Source organism: Nomascus leucogenys, chromosome 18 (assembly GCF_006542625.1).
Source record: "Nomascus leucogenys isolate Asia chromosome 18, Asia_NLE_v1, whole genome shotgun sequence".
Lineage (NCBI taxonomy): Eukaryota > Metazoa > Chordata > Mammalia > Primates > Hylobatidae > Nomascus > Nomascus leucogenys.
The window spans coordinates 13,452,100-13,476,914 of NC_044398.1; the positions used below are offsets into that span (position 1 = coordinate 13,452,100).

Sequence of the window (24,815 nt, forward strand, 5' to 3'; positions counted from 1 at the left end):
TTGCTTGAACTGGGGAGGTGGAGGTTGCAGGGAGACGAGATTGCGACACTGCACTCCAGCCTGGGCGACAGAGCAAGACTCTGTCTCAAAAAAAAAAATTTAGCTAGGCATAATGGCACACATCTGTAGTCCTAGCTACTGGGGAGGCCAAGGTGGGAGGATCTTTTTTGAGCCCAGGAGTTCAACGCCGCAGTGAGCTGTGATCACACCACTGCACTCCAGCCTGTGTGAAACAGTGAGACCTTGTCTAAATAAATAAAATAAAATAAATAGTATGGCAAAAAAAAAAAAAGGAACCAGAGCAATATGTTTCATAATATATCAAAAATTATATATATTAGTATATATATATATAATATATACGAGTTATCTCTTAGTAATAGGACTAAAAAGATAATTTTCTATTACTTTTATACCACAGTGTTTTTCAAATTTTTCATCACTTTTTCTTTTGTATATGATAAAGTTAGAAAAGGCTGGTGATTGTTTAAGTAGGCCTAATTTCAAGGCTAAGAGGTTTTCAACAGAAACAACTTTGTAAAATTATGACAACATTATCATTAAACAGTATTTTCCAATTAAAATTCTCTCTAAAATCAGTATTTTATGAATACAACAGAAATTCATCTCAATCTTAATTGCCTTTAAGAAAGGGCAAAGATTGGCTTGGCACGGTGGCTCAGACCTGTAATCCCAGCACTTTCGGGGGCCGAGGCAGGCGGATCACGAGGTCAGGAGATCGAGACCATCCTGGCTAATACGGTGAAACCCAGTCTCTACTAAAAATACAAAAAAATCAGCCGGGCATGGTGGCGGGCGCCTGTAGTCCCAGCTACTCCGGAGGCTGAGGCAGGAGAATGGTGTGAACCCGGGAGACGGAGCTTGCAGTGAGCCGAGATCATACCACTGCACTCCAGCCTGGGCAACAGAGCGAGACTCCATCTCAAAAAAAAAAAAAAAAAAAAAAAAGGTAAAGATTTTTCTAAAGCTTTATTAATTTTTTAACTCTGACACTGATGTATAGTTTTTCATATTATTGATGCTACTGCTTCCTGCTTTTGAGAATTCTCATATAAAATTCACCTATATGTCTAATTATTCGTAATTACTCACAAATTTTATCCAGTTTTTGGGTTAAGGTCTATAAAATTAAAATCATGCTAGTAATGGTTTAAACTTTTTATATGAACAATTCAACATACTCATTAAATATTTTTAAAAATCTACTATGGATAAAATTATCTTCTTTAGTTTGCTATGCAAAGTTTCCTATCGAAACTACAGGTCACAGACAGATATTATTTTCATCTTTCAATATTATATTTTGTTTTTTAAAATGCCACTGATTCCGTTCACTCTCTTCCCTCCCTTCCTATCCTGTCTTTTTATTCATATCTCCACTGACTTCTTAAAAAAAAATAATCAAATAAACAGATCTATTAAATTTCTATTCTATACAGAAAAGCATGAAGATTAACTAAAATAGAAAATTTATATGCATTAAAATTATTAGCAAGCAGAAGCTATCCTTGTAATTAGTTAATTTGCAGGTTTAAAAAATTGAAAGGAACTACCCTGACTCATTAATTATATCAAATACCTGCAATAATGTTTCAGCAGCTTTTAAAGTATTTCTTTGATAGTAACATATGAAGAAAACTTTACAAATATTGCAAATTTGTTACATGCTAGATGTTCTGCCAGAAAACAGCGGTAACAATAGTTAAACGAATGTGGCTCTTTTCCTAATACAATTTAATGACTTTGTTTACTTCCTGTTTCTTTTCTTAAATAAAACTCTTCAAAGTACCAGAGAATTTACTGAAAATTATTATATTTTCTTAAATGAAACATTTCCTGATAAGAAGTAATTTAATCCATTACCTGAATAATTACACATTAAACATCTATCACCCACAATGATTTACTGATTAACAAACCAAGAAGAATTACTCGCTATTAAATGTTTTAATACAAAGTATGTTCCATCTCCCACTTAACAAAGTTTCATTCAGCAAAGTTGTTCCACATGGCATACAGTCAACTATCTCTCAGGTCCCTTTAATCCAATTTATATTTTAAATTGATAGAATAAACTTATTTGTGAACTACATATGCTGACAGAATACTAACAAAGAGACACCTAAAGTTGTTTTAACAAAATGAAGGCAGTGTTTTAAAATCTCTAGCAGATTAGTCAAAGACTCTTCAAAAATATTAATTTATAAATCAGTAAGATGAATCTAAACTTTTATTTAATTCTTGGTCTTAAATTTTCATTTATTCTTTTTTTGTTGTTTGTTAAGAGATGGGATCTCACTCTGTTATTCAAGCTGGAGTGCAGCGGCATGACAGTGACTCACATAGACTTGGATTCTTGGGCTCACATGATCCTCCCACCTCAGCCTCCCAAGTAGCTGGGACCCACAGGTATGTGCCACCACATCCAGCTATTTTTTTTTTTTTTTTTTGGTAGAGATGGGGTCTCGCTTTTTTGCCCAGGCTGATCTCCATCTTCTGGCTTCAAGCAATCATCCTGCTTCAGCCTCTCAAAGTGCTAGTTTTACAGGTGTCAGTCACCAAACCCGGCCTTTGTTTTGTTGTTGTTGTTCTTTGTTTTAAATGAACAAATGAAAATGCTTAATGAAACAGGAATAGATCTTACCAATGCAGGCCACTGAATCTGTTTGCTCTTTGATCCCTGAGTCTGGCTAGGGTCATTCCTTTTGGCCCAGATTAAGTGGTATTCCACCAAGAAAGTTGAAAAATCTTCATAAACTTTAACCCACTCTCGTTTATCCCATTCAAGATCATCAAATTCCACATACACCTATGAAAACAAAAACACGAAATTCAATTAGCAAAATAGAAGAGTGGTATATCTTTTTTTTTACTAACACATAATAATTGTCCAGATTTATGGGGTACATATGATATCGTGATACATGCACACAATGTGTAATGATCAAATCAGGGTAATTAGAATATCCATCACCTCAAATATTTATCATTTGTGTTAGAAACATTTCAAGTCCTCTTCTAGCTATTTTGAAAAATACAATAAATTATTGCTAACTATGGTTACCATACTGTGCTATCAAACTCTAGCACTTACTCCTTCTACCTAATTGTAGGAAGCAGAAAGCAGAACTCTAGTACACTGTTGGTGGGATTGTAAATTAGTACCTCCAGTATGGAAAACAGTATAGAGGTTCCTCAAAAAACTAAAAGTAGATCTATCATAGGATCTGGTAATCCCACTGCTGGGTAAATGTCCAAAAGAAAGGAACGTATATTGAAGAGACAGCTGAACATCAGTGTTTATTGCAACACTATTCGTAACAGCCACGATAATGGAATCAACCTAAGTATCTATCAACATATGAATGGGTAAAGAAAATGTGGTATATATACACAATAGAATACAATTAGGCCATAAAAAAGAATGACATCTTGTCTTTTGCAGCAGTATGAATGAACCGGAGGTGATTATATGAAATAAGCCAGGTACAGAAGACAGATATCACATGTTCACACTCGGGTGTGGGAGTCAAAAACGTGGATCTTGACCCAGTATGGTGGCTCATGCCTGTAATGCCAGCACTTCGGGAGGCAGAGATGGGAGGATCACTTGAGCCCAGGACTTCAAGATCAGCCTTGGCAACATAGTGAGACCCTGACTCTAACAAAAGAGAAAAGTAAAAAACTTAGCTGGACATGGTGGCATATGCCTTTAGTCCCAGCTACTCAGGAAGCTAAGACAGGAGGATCACTTGAGCCCAGGAATTTGAGGCTACAGTGAGCTATGATAGCTACCGTGAGCTATGATCGCACCACTGCACTGCAGCCCAGGTGACAGAATGAGACCCTGTCTATTTAAAAAACAAACAAAAAGTGGATCTCATGGAGGTAGAGGGTAGAATGATGGTTATCGGAGACTAGGATGGGTGAAGGGGGGAGAAGAAAAGAGTTTGGTTACTGAGTATAACAATATTTCAAAATATAAGCCATGAACTTGAATTAGAAAGGACATTAACAAATTCATTAACTTAACATTTTTCATAAAACCATCATTTAACTTCCCTTAACCAGATTATACCCCTTACTTATGACAGAGAGATAAACCACAACTATTATCAAGTAAAGCAATTTACAAAGTGTTAATCAGTAAAGATTAGTCCATTATCTTCTAAATATACACTAAATAATGATGTCTATACTGATGACTCTAGAAGGAGAGGTTAGAAAATGTTTTTAAAGAGTAAATAGCCATACGCGATGGCTCACGCCTGTAATTCCAGCACTTTGGGAAGCTAAGGCGGGTGGATCACCTGAGGTCAGGAGTTCGAGACCATCCTGGCCACACAGTGAAACACCATCCCTAGCAAAAATACAAAAGTTAGCTGGGTGTGGTGGTGGGTGCCTGTAGTCCCAGCTGCTCAGGAGGCTGAGGCAGGAAAATGGCTTGAATCCAGGAGGCAGAGGTTGCAGTGAGCAAAGATCAGGCCACTGCACACCAGCCTGGGTGATAAGAGCAAAACTCCGTCACACAAAAGAGAGTAAACAGTAAATATTCCAGATTTTGCAAACCAGATGGTTTCTGTCATAATTATTTACTTCTGTCTCTGTCACAGAGACAACCATAGACAATATGTAAACAATTGAGCTTGACTTTATGCTAATAAAACATTACTTACAAAGGTAGTCAATGGTACAAAGATGGCTCAACATATGACATTCAATTAATGTAATATACCACATTAGCAGAATAAAGGAAAAAAATCATCTTTAATGATGCAGAAAAAGCATCTGACCAAATTCCATGGCTTTTCATGATGAAAAACACACAACAAGCTAGGAACAGGAGGAAAATACCTAAATATAAAAAGGTCTATATGAAAAACCCACTGCTAACATCACACACAACAGTAAAAAATCAAAAGCATTTCCTCTAAGATGGGAACAAGACAAGGATGTTATAATTTGGAAAACTGAAGCTGACTCTATGCTCATAGGACATTCAATCACTCAACCCTTTGCTCCCCTACTTTCATTCTTTTGCATTCATTCCCTGAGGTTATCTGTTCATAGAGCTGTCTTCCCAACTTGACTATTAGTTACGCTGGAAGCAGTCTTCTCATTACCTACATTTTTATCCTAATTCTGCCACCCACCTTCTGCTCCCTTACACCTGAAGAGTTTCCATTTCCACTTATTTGAATCATGGTTGCTCTTTTGGCCCAGCTCAAGTTCTTCCATGATGTTTACATCCCCCAACTTCAACTCCAACTTAGCTTTGAATTTCTGCTGCAATTACTTTTTTTACAGCTTACACTGTATTAGTATATAAGCAAATACCATCCAATATTTTTAAGTGTAATAAAAGTATCTTTAAATTATGCATGTAAACTCACTTAAGGTAGAACTGTTCTTTCATTTATTTTTAGTGCTCACTACAGTGCTGCATAAAGTCTTTAATTAACATTAAAAATCTCCTGACTGTTAGACTCAATCTTGGTCTTTAAAAAATAAAAGCAACCTGGTAAAAGGTAAGTTTGATTTGGTGGTGTTTATACTGCTGCCCACTAGGAAGCTTGTTTAAAAAAAAAAAAAAAAAGCTTATCTATTAGAATATCCACTAAAGATATCCATTAAAGCTTATCTATTAGAATGGGGAAAGAGAAATGCACTGGTCAGGGAGTTAACATCTGTTTCTATCTAGTTAACTATCCATACCAAGTCAAGGAAGAAATCCAAGTCAAGGAAGAAGCCAACAAAACAGGTGGCTATTTCTAATAAAACCCATCCTTAAGGGTACCTCCTGCCTGTAATCCCACCACTTTGGGAGACTCAGGTGGGAGGATCACTTAAACTCAGGAGTTCAAGACCAGCTTAGGCAACACAGTAAGACCTTATCTCTACAAAAAATGAAAAAAATTAGCCAGACATGGTGGCATGTGCCTATGGTGCCAGAGACTCGGGAGGCTAAAATGGGAGGGTTGCTTCAGCCAGGGAGGTTGAGGCTGCAATGAGCCAGGATCACGCCACTGCACTCCAGCCTAGGTGACAGAGCAAGACCCAGTCTCAAAAAATAAAAATCAAAAACAATATACACACTTTAACTTAAAAATGTTCTTACTGCCAAAAAACGGTAACGATCATCTGAGCTTTCAGGGAGTTGTAGTATCTTTTTGCCGATAAAGAGCCTTACCTCAATGTTTTCGGCTGCTGACTGCTCAGGGTGGTGGTAGCTGAAGGTGGGGTGTTTGTGACAATTTCTTAAAATAAGACAAAAGTTTGCCACATCTATTAATTCTTCCTTTCATCAAAGATTTCCCTAGGGCATGCAATATTGTTGGCCATTTTACCCACAGCTGAACCTCTTTTGAAACTGGAGTCAATCCTCTCACAAGCTGAGGTTGCATTATCACCAAAGGTCAAGTAGTATTCAGTTCTATCTCAAAAAACCATGTTCTTTGCGCATCCATAAGAAACAATGCCTCATCCATTCAAGTTCAACCATGAGATTACAGCAGTTCTCTCACATCTTCAAGCTCTAGTTTTGATTACAAATCTGTTGATGTATCTACCACATCTGCAATGACTTCCCCCTTGAAAGTCTTAATCACCTCAATGTTGATATTTTGACCTCCTCCCATGAATCATGAATGTTCTTAATGGCATCTAGAATACTGAATCCTTTCCAAAAGGTTTTCCGTTTACTTCGCTCAGATCCATCAGAGGAATCACTATCTCTGGCAGCTATAGCTTTACAAAATGTATTTCTTAAATAATAAGACTTGAAAATCAAGATTATTCCTTGATCTATGGGCTGGAGAATGAAAATTGTAGTAGCAGGCATGAAAACATTAATCTCCTTCGGAGCTCTTGGGTGACCACATGCACTGTCAATGAGCAGTAATACTTTGAAAGGAATCTTTTTCTCTGAGTAGTACATCTCAACAGTGGGCTTAAAATATTTAGAAAAACCTACTATAAACAGATGTGTTGTCATCCAGGCTTTGTTGTTCCATTTACAGAGCACCTGCAAAGTAGATTTAAAATAATTCTTAAGGGCCCTAGGATTTATGGAATGGTCAATGAGCAATGACTTCAACAAAAAGTCACCAGTTACTTTAGCCCCTAACAAGAGAGTTGGCCTGTCCATAAGGCTTCTCCATATCAGCAATAACAATGTTTCACTTTCTTATCATCCCTGTGTTTACTGGAGTAGCACTTTTAATTTCTTCAAAAGCTGTTCCTTGGCAATAACAACTTGTCTAACTGTGTGGTGCTACAGGCCTAGCTTTGTGCTCTGTCTTGGCTTTGACATGCCTTCCTTGCTAAGCTTAATCATTTCTAGCTTTCTGATTTCAAGTTATAGATGTGTGACTATTCCTTTTACTTGAAAACATACAGGCAACTATAGGATTATTAATTGGATTAATTTCAATATTATCGTGTCTCAAGGAATAGGGAGGTCTGGAGGTCCAAGAAGAGGGAAAGAGACAGGGGAATGGCTGGTTAGTGGAGCAGTCAGAACACACACAGTGTTCTGGATTAAGTTTGCCTTCTTATACGGGTGTGGCTTCTGGTGCCCAAAACAATTACAATACTAACATCAAAGATCACTGATGACACATCACCATAAGAGATGTAATAGTAATAACAATAAAAGTTTGAAATATCGTGATAATTAAAATGTAACAAAGACATGAAAATATTTTTCCACATGCAGCTGGAAAAATGAAACCGACAGACTTAATAGATGCAAAGTTGTCACAAATCCCATGCCTTCCCTGCCCCCGCCCCTGGCTTTTTTTTTTTCTCTTTTTTTAAGAGATGGGGTCTTGCTCTATCACCCAGGCTGGAGTACAGTGAGGCTCAAGCAATCCTCCCACCATGGCCTCCCAAGCATCTGGGACTACAGGTGCATGTTACCATGACCCAGCTAATGTTTCCTTTTTAAATTTATTTCAGACATGGGGTCTCGCTATATTGCTCAAGCTGGTCTCAAACTCCTGGCCTCAAGCAATCCTCTCACCTCAACCTCCCGAGTAACTGGGATTACAGGTGCATGTCATTGCACCTATCATAAAACCTCAAATTTGTTTTAAAAAATTCAGCATCTGCTAAGTGCAATAAGCAAACTACGATAAAAAATGTATATTTACTTATATATAGGTTTGTATAACCCAGGATACTCCAGATCCTGATTTGAACAGTATTTTAAGATAATAAAAAGTAGAAAAAAAGAACAAGAAATATAACAAAAATGTTCAAAGTATATACGGTGAAAACTGCAATACACCAAACACGGAAACTTAAGTCTTAAATAGATACACTGTGTTCACAAATGAAAAAATTCACTACTATAAAGAATAAACTCTCTTTGGATGCAGGCTAACCCTAAAAAATGTGAAACACACACACACACCCCAAAAAGAATAAGTTATCTCCCAAATCAACAGCCCTGAAGGAAAACACAAGGTACTAGCCGGACCCCACCCTCCCTAGCAGTGGGGTAACTAGGCATTTTGATATGCCCTAAATACAAACTTTACAGACCCCAGCGTCTGTACCGTGGGCTATTGCTGCCAGGGTCAACACCCTAGCAAAGTGCACCTGCCCAGTTACCAGCTGTCTGCCTACAGCTGCTCCAACAGAAAGCAACCCACCTTCCCCAGTAGCAGGGCTGCAACATGATGGCTGGAGCCCTCACCTGACCATTCCACTGGTAGTCTGGGGATCATGCCACCCCTGTTGACCACAGCCAGTGCCTGCACAAACAATCAGGGAACCTGAGGACAGGTATGCTCATCCAAGCTCAGCCCCCTCCAGTATGTAAGCACACTGCTCAGGGTCTGGAGATTACCCTGCTTAGTCTACCACCATCGGTACCTGAGCACTTTTTCCAGGGGCCAGGGTCCATTCAACTGACCACTATCACCAAAACTGACACCCACCCACATGTGGGCACCTGCGGCAGGCCTGGAGACTGATTTAGTCAGCCTGTCACAACCACTGCCAACACCAAAGTGAAATGCTTGGGTTCCAGGGGGTTGTCTTGCCACTGCTACTGACATCAACTATGCCACGCCTACCGCCCAGGGCCCAATAACCTGCCCACTCATCCACCCCACTGCCCACTCATCCACCCCATTCCTGGCACCCAAGCAAGCTGCCTGGAAGCCCAAAAATCGACCTGCACAGAACCAGTAACTCTGGTGGCAGCATATGCCACACTGAAGCCCCAAAACAAACATGATCTTCTCACTACTACCACCAAAGGAGCCCAAAGTGGCCCACGTGACAACCCATTCCCTAATAAAATTTCACCACAGCTTCCTTTAAGAACCACCCACTAAACCACAGAAGAAATCACAGACAACACTGACCCTGTTTAATGCCTAAAAAAATCATATGGAGTCTACATTACTGCATATATCCAGAATCAAAGCAAAAGTGCCCTACCCAACCAACACCACAGATACATCTCTAGGAAAAATTCCTCCCCTATGAAAGGAAATTCAAACTACTGGAAGAAGTGACTGTCAATACCTGATGCATAGATATCAATGTAGAAATCAAAGAAACAAGAAAAAGCAAGAAAATGTGAATCCATAATAAATTCAAAGGAACACAGTAATTCAACAACAGATTCCAATCAAAAAGAAATTTATAAAATCTTGGAATTGAAAATATTGATACTAAAGAAGTATTCTGTTACACTGAGATACAAAGAAAACAATACAAAGAAAAGAAAAACAATTCAGGATATGAATGAAAAATTCACCAAAAAGACAGATAGCATAAAAAAGGATGAAACAAATTCGGGACCTGATGTATTCATTGAATGAAACAAAATGCATTCAAAACTTCAACAAACTAGATCAAACAGAAGAAAAAATCTCAGAACTTGACAAACCTTTTGAAATAACCCAGTCAGAAGAAAAAAGAAAAAAAAAATTTTTTTTTGAGACGGAGTCTCGCTCTGTCACCCAGGCTACACTGCAGTGGCGCGATCTCAGCTCACTGCCAGCTCCACCTCCTGGGTTCACGCCATTCTCCTGCCTCAGCCTCCCAAGTAGCTGGGACTACAGGTGCCCACCACCATGCCCGGCTAATTTTTTGTATTTTTAGTAGAGATGGGGTTTCACCGTGTTAGCCAGGATAGTCTTGATCTCCTGACCTCATGATCTGCCTGTCTCAGCCTCCCAAAGTGCTGGGATTACAGGCGTGAGCCACTGCGCCCGGCTGAAAAAAGAAAATTTAAATTTTCTTAAAGAATGAGCAAATTCTCATCACATATAGGACATCATAAAGCTACCAAATTTTCAAATTTTTTGTGTTTGAGGAGGCAACAAGAAAACTTGAAGGGCTAGAAAGTCTGTTTAACAAAATAATAGATGAAAACTTCGCAAGGCTAGCAAAAAGTTTAGATACCCAGATAAAGCACAAAGCTCCCCAAAGGTATACATTCAAAAATATCTTTTCCAGAGCACCTTATAGTAAAAAGGTCACTAAGTCAAAGACAAAGAGTGAATTCTTTAAAAAGCAAGACATAACTATCCAGTCACTTATTAATGAACCCCCATTAGACTAACAGCAGTTTCTCTGCACAATCCTTACAGGGCAGAAGACAATGGGATAATAGGTTCAAAAAGCTGAAGGAGAAAAAAAAAAAGCCAAATATACTATACCAAACAATGTTATCCTTCATAAACGAAGGGGAAATAAAGTCTTTCCCAAACAAGTAAAAGCAAGAAAATTCATCATCACTAGACCAAATCTACAAGAAATGCTTAAAGGAGTCTGATGCTGGGAAAATAAAGAATGGTATCTATCATCATGAAAACACACAGAATATAAACCCCAGTGGTAGAGCAAATACAATCATGGAAGAGAAAAGCCTCAAACGATACCACCACAGAAAACCACCAAACCACAATGTTAACAAGAAGAGAGAAAGGAACAATGAATACACAAAACAACCAGAAATTAAGTAACAGAATAACAGGAATAAGCCCTCACATGTTAATAATACAACAGATTAAAGTGTCAGACTAGTTGAAATGATTTAAAATAATGTCACAACTATATGCTGCCCACAAGAAACTCATCTCCCCTATAAAGGTACATATAAACTGAAAGTAAAGGAATACAAATGACATTCCATGCAAATAGAAACCAAAAGTGGGGAGAAGTAGCTACAATTAAACAGTCAAAAGCAGTAAAGAGAGACAAGGTAATTATATAAGGATAAAAGAGATTGATTCAGCAAGAAAATATAACAATTCTAAACATACATGCACCAAACAGCAGAGGACCCAGATGTATAAAGCAAATATTACTAGACCTCAATGGGGACCGGGTGTGGTGGCTTACACCTGTAATCCCAGCACTTTGGGAGGCCAAGGTGGGCAGATCACCTGAGGTCAGGAGTTCAAGACATGCCTGGCCAACATGGTGAAACCCTGTCTCTATTAAAAATACAAAAATTGGTGACACGCCTGTAATCCCAGCTACTCAGGAGGCTGAGGCACGAGAACCGCTTGAACCTGGAAGGCAGAGGTTATAGTGAGCTGAGATCACGCCAATACACTCCAGCCTGGGTGACAAAGCAAGACTGTCTCAAAAAAAAAAAAAGATCTAAATGGAGAGAAAGAGTACAGTAATAACTGGGGTTTGCAACAACCCACTCTCAGCATTAGAGAGATCATCTAGTCATCTAGACAGAATTTTTTTTTTTCCCAAAAACTCACTGCATGCTAACAGAAAATTAGCAAAGAAACATTACATTTAAACTGCACATTAGACCAAATGGACCTAACAAACATTTATAGAACATTTCATCCCACAGCTAAAGAACACACATTCTTCTCACTAGCAAATGGAAGATTCTCCCGGATAGACCATACGTTTGGACACAAATCAAGTCTCAATAAATTTTTAAAAATCAGAATTGTATCCAACCTCTCAGATCACAATGAAATAAAACTAGAAATCAACAAAAAGGAACTTTGGAAAGTGTACAAATACATGGAAAGTGAACAACATGCTCCTAAATGACCACTAGGGTCAAGAAAGAAATTAAGGATGAAATCAAATGTACCTTTACAATAAATAAAAATCAAATCAAAACATACCAAAATCTAGAGAATATTTAATAAAGTAGTGCTAAGATGGAAGTTCATAATTAATACCTATATCCAAAAAGTAACAGAATTTCAAATTAAGTGTCAAACCATACATCCCATGAAAACAGAACATGCCAAACCCAAAATTAACAGAAGAAACAATTAAGATGAAGAAGAAACAAATGCAACAGATACTAACAAAATACAAAGGATCGATGAAATGAAAAATTGTTTTTTGAAGAGATAAACAAAATCAATTAACTGCTTGTTGAGACTAAACAAAAAAGGATACCCAAATAAAAAAATCAGAAGTGAAAAAAGAGAAATTACAACTGATACCACAGAAATACAAAAGATCATCAGAGAGCATTATGAACAACTATACAAAAACAAACTGGAAAACCTGGAAGAAATGGATAAATTCCTGGACACATACAACTACCAAGATTGAATCAGGAAGAAATAGAAAATCTAAACAAACTAATTAACAAGTAATGAGGTAAAATTAGTAGTAAAAAATTTCCCAAAAAAGAAGAGTTCAGGATCAGATGGCTCAACTGCAGAACTCTATCAAACTTTGAAACAACTAACACCACTTCTCCTCAAACTAGTCCAAAAAATTGAAGGGGAGGGAATTCTTCCTAATTTATTCTAAGAGGCCAGCATTATATTACCCTAATACCAAAACCAGACAAGAATGCTACAACAACAAAAAAATAAAAACTACAGGCCATTATCTCTGATGAACATACATACAAAAATTCTCATCAAAATAGAAAACCAAATTCAACAGCACATCAAAAACATCAAGATCAAGTTAAAATTTTCCCAGGGATGCAAGGATGGTTCAACATATGTAAATCAAGAGTCATGAAACATCACATCAATAAAATGATGGACAAGAACCACATGATCATCTTAATAGGCACAGAAAAAGTATTTGATAAAATTCAACATCCCTTCATAATAAAAACTCTCAACATTCTAAGCACAGAAGAAATACCTCAATATAATAAGGACCACTTGTGACAAACAAACAACAGCTAGCATAATACTGAATGGGAAAAACTGACCACCTTTCCTCTAAGAACTGGCACAAAACAAAAAAGCCGCCACTCTCTTCACTACTATCCAACATAATACTGGAAGTCCTAGCCAGAGCAATCAGGCAAAAATAAGGAAATAAAGGCAACCAAATTGGAAAAGAAGTCAATGTGTCCCTCTTTGAGAATATTATGTGACTGTGTACCTAGGAAAACCTAAAGATTCCACCAAAAACTTCATAGAACTGATCAATTCAGTAAAGTTGCAAGATAAAAAAAATCAACAAGCAAAAATCAGTAGCATTTCTATATACCAATAATGCAATAGCTGACAAACATATCAAGAAGGTGGCCAGGCGCGGTGGCTGATGCCTGTAATCCCAGCACTTTGGGAGGCCGAGGTGGGTGGATCATGAGGTCAGGAGATGGAGACCATCCTGGCTAACACGGTGAAACCCCAGCTCTTATAAAAATACAAAAAATTAGCTGGGCGTGGTGGCGGGTGCCTGTAGTCCCAGCCACTCCGGAGGCTGAGGCAGGAGAATGGTGTGAACTCAGGAGGCGGAGCTTGCAGTGAGCCAAGATTGCGCCACTGCACTCCAGTCTGGGTGACAGAGTGAGACTCCGTCTCAACAAAAAAAAGAAGGCAATTCCATTTACAATACCTAAAGAAAAAACATCCATGAATAAATGTACCCACAAAGGGGAAAGATATCTACAATGAAAACTACAAAACAGATGAATGAAACTGAAGACACAAATAGAAAGACAACCCATGCTCAAAAGAAGAATTAACATCATTAAAATGATGATATTGTCCAAAGCAATACAAAGATTCAATGCAATCCTTATCAAAATACCAACATCATTTTTCACAGAAATAGAGAAAACAATCCTAAAATTCCTATGGAAGTAAAAAAGAGCCTAAGGAGCCAAAGCAATCCTGAGCAAAAAGAACAAAACTGAAGGAATCACACTATACTACCCAACTTTAAAATATATTACAAGCCTACAGCGGCCAAAAACAGGATGGTATTGGTTAAATTAAAATCATGTACTAACCAGGCTTTAAACCAAAAGTAAAAGTTGCTAACAGTGTAACATGTATTTAAAACCACTGATTTCTTTCACTGTCGCAATTTCCTCAGTTATAATGTTGTAAACACGGTCTCACTTAGAGCCAACAGATTTTTCACTAAGGTTCCAAGAACATACAACACATTATGGAAAGAACAACCATTTCGATAATTGGTATGTGAAAAATTGGATATCCACATGAAATGAAACTGGACCCCTATCTCTCAACATATACAAAATTCAACTTAGGATGGATTAAAAACTTAAACATAAGACCCGAAACTATAAAACTACTAGAAGAAAACAAAGGGAGAACACCTTAGGACACAGATTTATGCAAATATGGCCAAGATCTGAAACTCCAGAGGCAATACAAATAATGATAAATGCGACTATATTAAACTGCACAGTTCTGCATGGCGAAGGAAACAATCAACAGAAGAGACAACCTGTTGAATGGAAGGAAGTATTTGCAAGCTACTCATCACACAAGTGACTAATATTCAGAATATATGAGAAACTCAACAGTTTAAAAAAAGATCTCATTAAAAAGTGGGCAAAAGGCTGGGCGCGGTGACTCATGCCTGTAATCCCAGCACTTCGGGAGGCTGAGGTGGGTGGATCACGAGGTCAAGAGATCAAGACCATCCTGGCCAACATGGTGAAACCCCATCTCTACTAAAAATACAAAAATTAGCTGGGCGTGATGGCATGCACCTGTAATCCCAGCTACTCGGGAGGCTGAGGCAAGAGAATTGCTTGAACCCAGGAGGCGGAGGTTGCAGTGAGCCGAGATCACGCCACTGCCCTCCAGCCTGGTGACAGAGCGAGACTTCGTCTCAAAAAAAAAAAAAAAAAAAAGTGGGCAGAAAAGTACACACGTACACACACACACACACACGTGAGCAAAGGACATAAACAGACATTTCTCAAAAGACAACATACAAACAGCCAACACTGTATATGAAAAAAATGAGTCCAGGAGCAGCGGCCCATGCCTGTAATCCAAGCACTTCCAGAGGCCGAGTTAGGGAGATCGCCTGGGCCCAGGAGTTTGAGGCCAGCCTGGGCAACATGGTGAAACCCCGTCTCTACAAAAAAATACAAAAAATTAGCTGGATGTGGTGGTGGACAACTGTAGTTCCAGCTAATCAGGAGACTGAGGTGGGAGAATCACTTGAGCCTGAGAAGATGAGGCTGAAGTGACCTGTGATCGCACCACTGCATTCCAGCCTGGGCAACAGAGTGAGATCCTGTCTCGAAAGTGAAAAAGAAAATAAAATGCTCAACAACATGAATCATCAGGGAAATGTATGTATCTAAACCACAATGAGATCCTACTCCAGTGAGAAAGGCTATTATTAAAAAGACAAAAAATAACAGATGCTGGTAAGGATGTGGAGAAAAGGGAACTCTCATATACTGTTGACGGGAATATAAATTAGTACAGTCATTAGGAAAAACAGTATGGGGACTTCTGAAAACACTAAAAATGTAACTACCGTATGGTTCATCAATCTCACTACTGGGTATTTATCCAAGGAAAAGATATCAGCACATCAAAGGGATACCTGCATCCCCATTTTACTGCGGCACTATTCACAATACCCAAGATATGGAATCAACCTAAGTGTCTATTAACAGATGAATAGGTGAAGAAAATGTAGAATATATACACAATAAAATATAATCAAGATTTTTCTTCATCTATTCAGCTATTGGTAGATGAATAAATGGAGAAATGTGGAATATATACACAAATTTTGTGTACCCTCTAAAATTTACATGGGGGAGGGAAAAGGAAATAGAATCGCTAAATAATTTTGAAAAAGAACAAAGAGTTGCACGTTCACATTACCTGGTTTGAAGACTGCATATAAAGCTATCGGAAAGGTGCCACGCACAGTGGCTCATGCCTGTAATCCCAGCACTTTGGGATTTTAGTCTCCACTAAAAATACAAAAAATTAGCCGGGAATAGTAGTGTGCGCACCTGCATTCCCAGCTAATCGGGAGGCTGATGAAGGACAATCGCTTGAACCCGGGAGGTAGAGGCTATAGTGAGCCAAGACTGCACCACTGAACTCCAGCCAGGGCGACTGAGACTCCGTCTCCCAAAAAAAAAAAAAAAAAAAAGGCTACAGTAAAGGTATATGGCATCAAAAAAAACTAGACACACAGACGAATAAGAGAATAAAGTCCAGAAACAGATCCAAACAGAACTGACAACTGAATTTTTTAAACAAATGTGCAAAGGTAATTCAAATGGGAATGGATAGTCTCTTCAACAAACGATGCTTCGATAACTGAACGCCTGCAGGGAAAAAATAAATTCAATCCATACTCACTATATACAAAAATTAGACTCAAATAAATCAGACTTACATGTATAAGGTAAAACTTTGTCCAAGAAAATATAATATTCATGACTTTGGATTAAGCAAAGAATTCTTAGAAATGAGATCAAAAGCACAATCCATAAAAGAAAAAATGTGGGCTGGGCGCAGTGGCTCATGCCTGTAATCCTGGCACTTTGGGAGGCTGAGGCAGACAGATCACCTGCGGATGGGAGTTCGAGACTAGCCTAACCAACATGGAGAAACCCCGTGTCTACTAATAATACAAAATCAGTCGGGCATGGTGGCGCATGCCCGTAATCCCAGCTACTTGGGAGGCTGAGGCAGGAAAAGTGCTTGACCTGGGAGGCGGAGGTTACGGTGAGCGGAGATCACGCCATTGCACTCTAGCCTGGGCAACAAGAGTGAAACTCTGTCTCAAAAAAAAAAAAAGTTAGATGCCATCAAAATTGGAAATGTTTTACTCTGTGAAAATCAATGTTAAAAAAAATGAAAACAAGCCACAGACTGTAAGGAAATACTTAGAAATCATGTATTTCACAAAAGACTTGTATCAAGAATATAGAAAACACTTTCAAAACTCAATAAAAGAAAACTAATTCAAAAATATGGGCAAAAGATTTGAACATGTACTTCACTATAGAAGACATACAAGCAGCAAGTAAGCACATCAAAAGATATTCAAAATCATTAATAATTAGAGAAATACAAATAAAGACCACAACACATCTATTAGAATGACTAAAATTTTTGGCCAGGTGTGGCGGCTCACGCCTGTAATCCCACCACTTTGCGAGGCCAAGGCGGGCAGATCAGGAGGTCAGGAGATTGAGACCATCCTGACTAACATGGTGAAACCCCGTCTCTACTAAAAATACAAAAAATTAGCTGGGCATGGTGGCGGACGCCTGTAGTCCCAGCTACTTGGAAGGCTGAGGCAGAAGAATGGCGTGAACCTGGGAGACGGAGCTTACAGTGAGCCAAGACTGAGCCACTGCACTCCAGCCTGTGCGACAGAGGGAGACTCTGTCTCAAAAAAAAAAAAAAAGAATGACTAAAATTTTTAAAACTGCCCAAAAGAATGGGAAGGATGCAAAGCAACTAATCCTGGATGCTGGTGGGAATGCAAAATGATAAACTACTTAAGAAAAGTAATTCCATACTTAGATATTCACCCATGTGAAATAACCTATATTTACACAAAAACCTGTACATGAATGTTTAAAGCAGTTTTATTTTTAATAGACAAAAGCTGGAAAAAACCCAAATGTCCCCAAAATGAAGTCGGACAAACTGTAGCAGATAATATAATAACTTCTCAGCAATAAACAGAACAAACTGTTGATATATGCAACAATGAAGATGAATTTCTAATGTTTTAGTATAATTAAAAGAAGCCTGACTCAAATCTATACACTGCATAGTTCTACTCATGTGACATCCAAGAAAAAGACAAGAAAATCTAATGTTCAGAGTTGAGACAGAAAGACAGTTGAAGGTTTCACTACAAAGAAATGGTAGCAAAAGTAATTTTGTAGGGGAATGATTGCACTGTTCTATGTCTTAACCGTGGTAAGAATCTTCCATTTGCTGGTGAGAAGAATGTGTGTTCTTTAATCTGCCCGGCCGCCCCGTCTGGGATGTGAGGAACGCCTCTGCCCGGCCGCCCCGTCTGAGAAGTGAGGAGCGCCTCTGCCCGGCTGCCCCGTCTGGGATGTGAGGAGCGCCTCTGGCCGGCCGCCCCATCTGGGAAGAAGTGAGGAGCGCCTCTGCCTGGCCACCCCGTATGGGAAGAAGTGAGGAGCGCCTCTGCCCAGCCGCCCCGTCTGGGAAGTGAGGAGCGCCTCTGCCCGGCCGCCCATCGTCTGTGATGTGAGGAGTGCCTCTGCCCGGCCGCCACCCCGTCTAGGAAGTGAGGAGCGCCTCTGCCTGGCCGCCCATCGTCTGGGATGTGAGGAGCACCTCTGCCCGGTCACCCCGTCTGGGATGTGGGGAGCGCCTCTGCCTGGCCGCCCCGTCTGGGAGGTCTACCACGGAGGCCAGAAGCAATGTGGGGGCTGGACATGGTGGCTCACGCCTGTAGTCCCAGCACTCCGGGAGGCCGAGGCGGGTTGATCACTTGAGGCTAGGAGTTCGAGACCAGCCTGGCCAACATGGCGAAACATGAAAAATACAACAGACAAACCAACCAACCAACCCCGCGACAACAAAACAGGTCTACCCTGGAGTCATACTCTAATTTTTTCTATTTTCCTCCCTTTCTGATCCTTTATCCCACTTTCTTTTTCTTCCTCTTCCTTCTCCTTCTTCTTTGTCAAATAGAGGATTGAGTTATTATCATTGATCCATACATAGTCCCTCTTTTATTTATTTTCTTTAATTCCCACCCCCCATTTCTATTCCCCGACTTCCCATGTGCGACCTTCCTAATATGTTTGATATGCATCTTTTTGTTTGTATGTATTTTTAGAAAATGTTTATTGTTTTGTGTGCAAAAAAAAATTTTTTTAAAAAGTTAAAAAGTGGGAATGATCATGATTTTAAAAAAAACATGCCACTCCCTTCTCCCAAAGGCAATGATGATATATATAGAGAGAGATTATACTATACATTCTAAATCTCATGTGCCTTTTATGCTAAAGGGTAGAAGAATGAGACAATAATCTCGAACAGAGGCTATATCCTAACACTTGTGGGCCAAAGATTACTGCATTTATACCCCATTATCACGGCACAAACTGGTCCCCGAATCGTATTTCCTAAGAGATAAAAAAGAACAGCCTTGTTAGTTTTCTGACATAATCACCTCCACCTCTCCTTTTTATTTTTTGCTTTAAAAAGGCAAATGCAGAAATAAAAGTAGGGGTGAGAAAGTGGCTATAGAAACGCTGCCAACTTGAGATTAAAGACATGTGTTGTGCACACAACAAATCAGACGACACACAACGGGCAATGTAGTGAATTTGGTTGAAAGAGAAAGCATTAACAGAATAGTATTCCCTAAATGAAACCGTGGTAAATCTTGGGTCCCAGAAAAGTTTAGGATATGGAGTCTTATTTACAAGCTCAGAAACATTCGTTTCCAGGGAAATGTTAGAAAGGATATTTCTATGTTTTAGAGAAGAAAAATTAGTAATACAATAGGCACAGAGCATTAGGTATGTCTTGTGATACACTTCCTTAGATTCAGCAAAAAAAAAAAAGTATAAAATTAAAAAAAGGAAAGTAACAACTGGTATACAAACTACATCTCAGTTTCATAGAAATTTTCATTTTTTATACCTTCATATCACAGCCACGTTCAAGAAGAACTGGTTTTTGTTTTCTATTTTTTTGAGACAGGGTCTCACTCCCATTGTCTAAGCTGGAGTTAAGTGTCACAATCGCGTCTGAAGAAAGCTTTTCTAAGACTATTTACATGTATATATTTTTTCAATAACACTATTTTGACAAATTAATGTATTGAATTTTTCCTATCAAACTCTATTAATCAGTAATTGTTTTGATCTCTTTATTCTTACTGGATCCACTATAGTGCTTACATTTAATAAATAACCACAGTCTTCAAACAAAAGTAACTATTATTTATTGAACTGATCCTTATTTTATTTTATTTGAGACAGAGTTTCACTCTTGTCGCCCAGGCTGGAGTGCAATGGCACAATCTCGGCTCACTACAACCTCCGCCTCCCAGGTTCAAGCAATTCTCCTGCCTCAGCCTCCCGAGTAGCTGGGATTACAGGCATGTGCCACCACACCCGGCTAACTGTGTATTTTCAGTAGAGACGGGGTTTCTCCATGTTGGCCAGGCTGGTCTTGAACTCCTGACCTCAGGTGATCCGCCCGCCTCGGCCTCCCAAAGTGTGGGGATTACAGGTGTGAGCCACCGTGCCTGGCCTATTCTATTTATTTTGATCTGATCTTTTTATTTATTTTATTTTTGAACAGGATCTCACTCTGTCACCCAGACTGGAGTGCAGTGGCCCCAATCATGGTTCACTGCAGCCTCAAATTCCTGGGCTCAACCAATCCTCCCACCTCAGCTGTCCAAGTAGGCGGGATACAGTCATGTGCCACCACACCCAGGTAAGTTTTTAATTTTTTTCTAGACACAAGGTCCTACTATGTTGCCCAAGCTGGTCTTCAACTCTGGGGCTCAAGCGATCCTCCTGCCTTGGCCTCCCAAAATGTTGGGATTATACAGGCAGGAACCATAGTGCCTGGCTTGATCTTTTAACCAATGTTTCATCACCAGAAGAGAGTGAAAGCTACAAATAATTAAAGTTCATAAATAATTATTCAGCAATTTGGTCTCTTAATGTCTAACTTTGGAATATCAAAATGCTATTTTGAAAATAACCTAATTGTTCTTTTTAAAATTTTTAACCTTTTGTTACAGAGACAGTAACAGCAGATTTCCAGGTACTCATCATCCAGCTTCAACAATTCTCAACTCATGGCAAACCTTGTGTCAACTGAAAGAAGTATTAATTCTCTAAAACTATCCATTATTTAACAGGCAGTATTCACATTTCCCAGGCTGGGTTGTTTGTTTTTTTGTTTTTTCAGTTTGTTCAAGTTAATATCTAAATAAGGTCCACATATTGTAACTGTTTGACATGACTTTTTTTTTCTTGCTTACCCAGGTCACCCAACCATACATGACTCTTAAATCTATTATTTATTGGTTCCTCTTGCTTTTTTCCCCTTGGTGAAAGAAATAAAGTCATTTGTCCCATATAGCCTTCAATTACCTGTATTTTACTATTCTGTGGCATTTTAAAACATGTTTCTCCATTCTTGTATTTTCAGTAATTGTTTAACTAGAGTATTAATCAAATTCAAGGTTGATAATTAGAAAAGACTACCTCATACATAATAAGGTGTTCTTCATCAAGAGGCACATAGGTATTGTCTGATTATATTTTTATATAACAGCAGCCAATGATAATTGTCTAAATCTAGTATTTCACTGAGATTTGCAAATAGTGATATTCTAACTATAATTATACTTCATCATTTACTATCTATCTTCTTTTTTTTGTTTTTTTTTTTGAGACAGACTCTCACTCTGTCACCCAAGCTGGAGTACAGTGGCACAATCTGGGCTCACTGCAACCTACACCTCCCAGGTTCGAGCGATTCTCATGCCTCAGCCACCTGAGTACCTGGGATTACAGGCGTGTGCCATCACATCCAGCTAATTTTTGTATTTTTAGTAGAGACAGGGTTTCACCATGTTGGCCAGGCTGGTCTCGAACTCCTAGCCTCAAGTGTGATTCACATGCTTTGGCCTCCCAAAGTGCTGGGATTACACGTGGGAGCCACCGCTCCTGGCCACTGGAATATCTTTTAAGCGAGAATTCCCTCATCAAACCTTTGGTTTCTTTGAGGTTGTTTCTAAAAAGAAGAATAAATCCTTGATTTTTATGAGTTTTGAAATCAGTTGGTATCCTGACTTCCCTGAACAGTAAACAATAGACGTTTTTTAGGGAAAGCATCATAAACTTTCCGGATTTAAATAAATGTGATAAATATCAAATCACTGCAGTTGTTATTCTTACTGATATCAAATTTTTCTGTCTTTGGTCAGTGAGACAATCTTCAAGGTAGCTCCTAAGTCCTTTAGATACGACCTTAGTTATCTCTTAATAGCTTCTTTGATTCTGGTATTATAAAATATCCCAGGGTCATCTTGTCTATTTCCTGCCCCAGACCTGAAATCAACCATATATCCAAGGAACGCTGGTACTTTTCTGTGGGAAACAGTGTTCAGAAACAACAATCAGAGTGCTAAGGGTGCTCCTTACTCCTGATTTGGTCACCTTTTCTAGGCCTTTTTACAGTGGTCAGAATTAGTATACTGACACTTTCAAATAAAATTCAACACTGTTTTTCAACCTCCTTGATCTTTTATTTCTCTTATACTGAAAATCTTGTTATGCAACAACACAAACTCATTTACTTTGTCACACAATATATATACAACAGTCTAGAAATAATAATACTAACACTATGATTAAATGGTTTTTATTCCATTCTTTTTGTACAAAGGTATAACCCCCAGGCATATATAATTAAATTACTATGTTTTAAAAACACTTAAAATAGTTTCTTCCTATGGTTATGCCACTTAGGCTTCTGTTTCATTTTGCTTTTCCTTTTGGGGTTTTTTTTAATGACAAAAACTTCTTTTAGGATTATGTAAAATATTGACATACTTGATTCAAAGTCACATCTAGAAAACGAGGTATATTCAGAGAATTCTAGCTAGTCTTTCTATCCCTGTTCCCTATAATAAATTAGTTTTGGGTTAATTCCATTTAAAAAAAATAAAAGTATTCTACATGAACACATACTCAAACACATTTACTTTAATAAAAAGTAGCCTACTTTACCCACTGTTCCGTATCTTATTATTTTACTTAACAAAATGTACAGTAGCAATGACGGCTTAAAAGGTATTACGTTTTTTACTTTTATACCTACATAATATCACACTTGGCACATGAACCATTTTATTCAATCAGAACCCTAATAGATGGATATTTGGGTTGTTTCAATCTTTTGCTACTCTAAATAATGCTGCAATGAATATAACCTTGTGCATATGTCATTTTGTATTTTTGCCATTCTATCTTTAAGGTATACTCCTAAGGCAGGATTTCCTAGAGCAAAGGTAAATGAACATGTAATTTAGCTAGATGTTGACAAAACCCCATTATAGGAGGTTATACCACTCTGCATTCCAATAAACAACATGTGAGTGTGTCCATTCCTCTCCTCTACAGTCTGACCAATTGGGAGTGTTGTCCATTGAGGGGAAGAGAAGCCAAGTGAGGGACTACCTTATAGGTGAACATTGTTAACTCAGTGTAGTTTGGTTCATTTTTTCCTGCTTATTCTCTAGTTCATTGATTTCTGCTCTTTATTTCCTGCCTTGTTCTTGAGTTTACTTTGTTCTTTTCTGCCTTTCCCCGCGCCCCGAGATGGAGTCCTGCTCTGTCGCTCAGACTGGAGTACCATGGCACAATCTCGGCTCACTGCAACCTCTGCCTTCCAGGTTCAAGAATTCTCCTGCCCTCAGCCTCCCGAGTAGCTGGGATTACAGATGCAACCACCACACCCGGCTAATTTTTGTACTTTTAGTAGAGACGGGGTTTCACTACGTTTTTCACCATGTTGGCCAGGCTGGTCTCCAACTCCTGACCTGGTGATCCACCCAACTCCTCCTCCCAAAGTGCTGGGATTAAAGGTGTGAGCCACCACACCCAGCCCTTTTTGTTGTTGTTGTTCTTTTTGTTTTGAGGCAAAGTTTCACTTTTGTCACCAGGCTGGAATGCACTGCAACCTCCGCCTCCAGGGTTCAAGCAGTTCTCCCTTCAGCCTCCTGAGTAGCTGGATTTACAGGTGCCCTCCACCACACCCGGCTAATTTTCATATTTTTAGTAGAGACAAGGTTTCACCATGTTGGCCAGGCTGGTCTCAAACTCTTGACCTCAAGTGATTCACACGCCTCAGCCTCCCAAAGTGCTGGGATTACAGGCGTGAGCCACTGCAACCAGCCTCGTTTCCTCTCTTGAGGTAGAACTTTAGGTCAATTTTTTTTTAACCTCTATTCTTTTCTATTATAAGCATGTGAAGATGCACATTTCTCTCTAATTCCAGTTGAAGATGCACTGGCATATTCTAATTTGCTTTATTTTCATTATAATTCAGTTCAAAAGGACTTTTAATATTCCTTGTGATTACTTTGGCCAACAGGTTGTCGAAAATTGTTGTGTTTAATGTAAAAATATTTGGGTTTCTTTTTAGATACTGTACTTTTTGTTTTTTTTGTAGAGCAGGATCTCACTGTATTGCCCAGGCTGGTCTTGAACTCTTGGCTTCAAGCAATCCCCCCACCTAGGCCTCTTGTATTGTTACTGATTTCAAATTTAATTCCATTTTGGTCCGAGAATATACTCTTGTATTAATTCTGCCTGTTTCAATGTATTTAGGATTGTTTCATGGCCCAGCATATGGTCTCTCTTGATGAACATACCACATACACTTGAAAAGAGTGTGCATTATGAAGCTTTGGGGGATTGTTTTATAAATATCTCCTATATTCTGAATGTTTGTGTCCCCCACTAAAATTCGTATGTGGAAACCTAGTCACCATTGGGCAGGTGACAGTTTTCAAAAGCAAACATACAA

At 38.8% G+C, this 24,815-nt stretch overlaps 1 protein-coding gene across 1 annotated transcript in view; it reads right to left on the reverse strand.

The window, feature by feature from the left end:
• JMJD1C (jumonji domain containing 1C) overlaps nt 1-24,815 on the reverse strand; it is a 362,166-nt gene that overhangs the window by 216,019 nt on the left and 121,332 nt on the right. Inside the window, exon 2 of the mRNA XM_030797724.1 lies at nt 2,666-2,830. The gene's annotated coding sequence lies outside the window, so the exon portion shown is untranslated. The remainder of the gene's footprint in view (nt 1-2,665; nt 2,831-24,815) is intronic.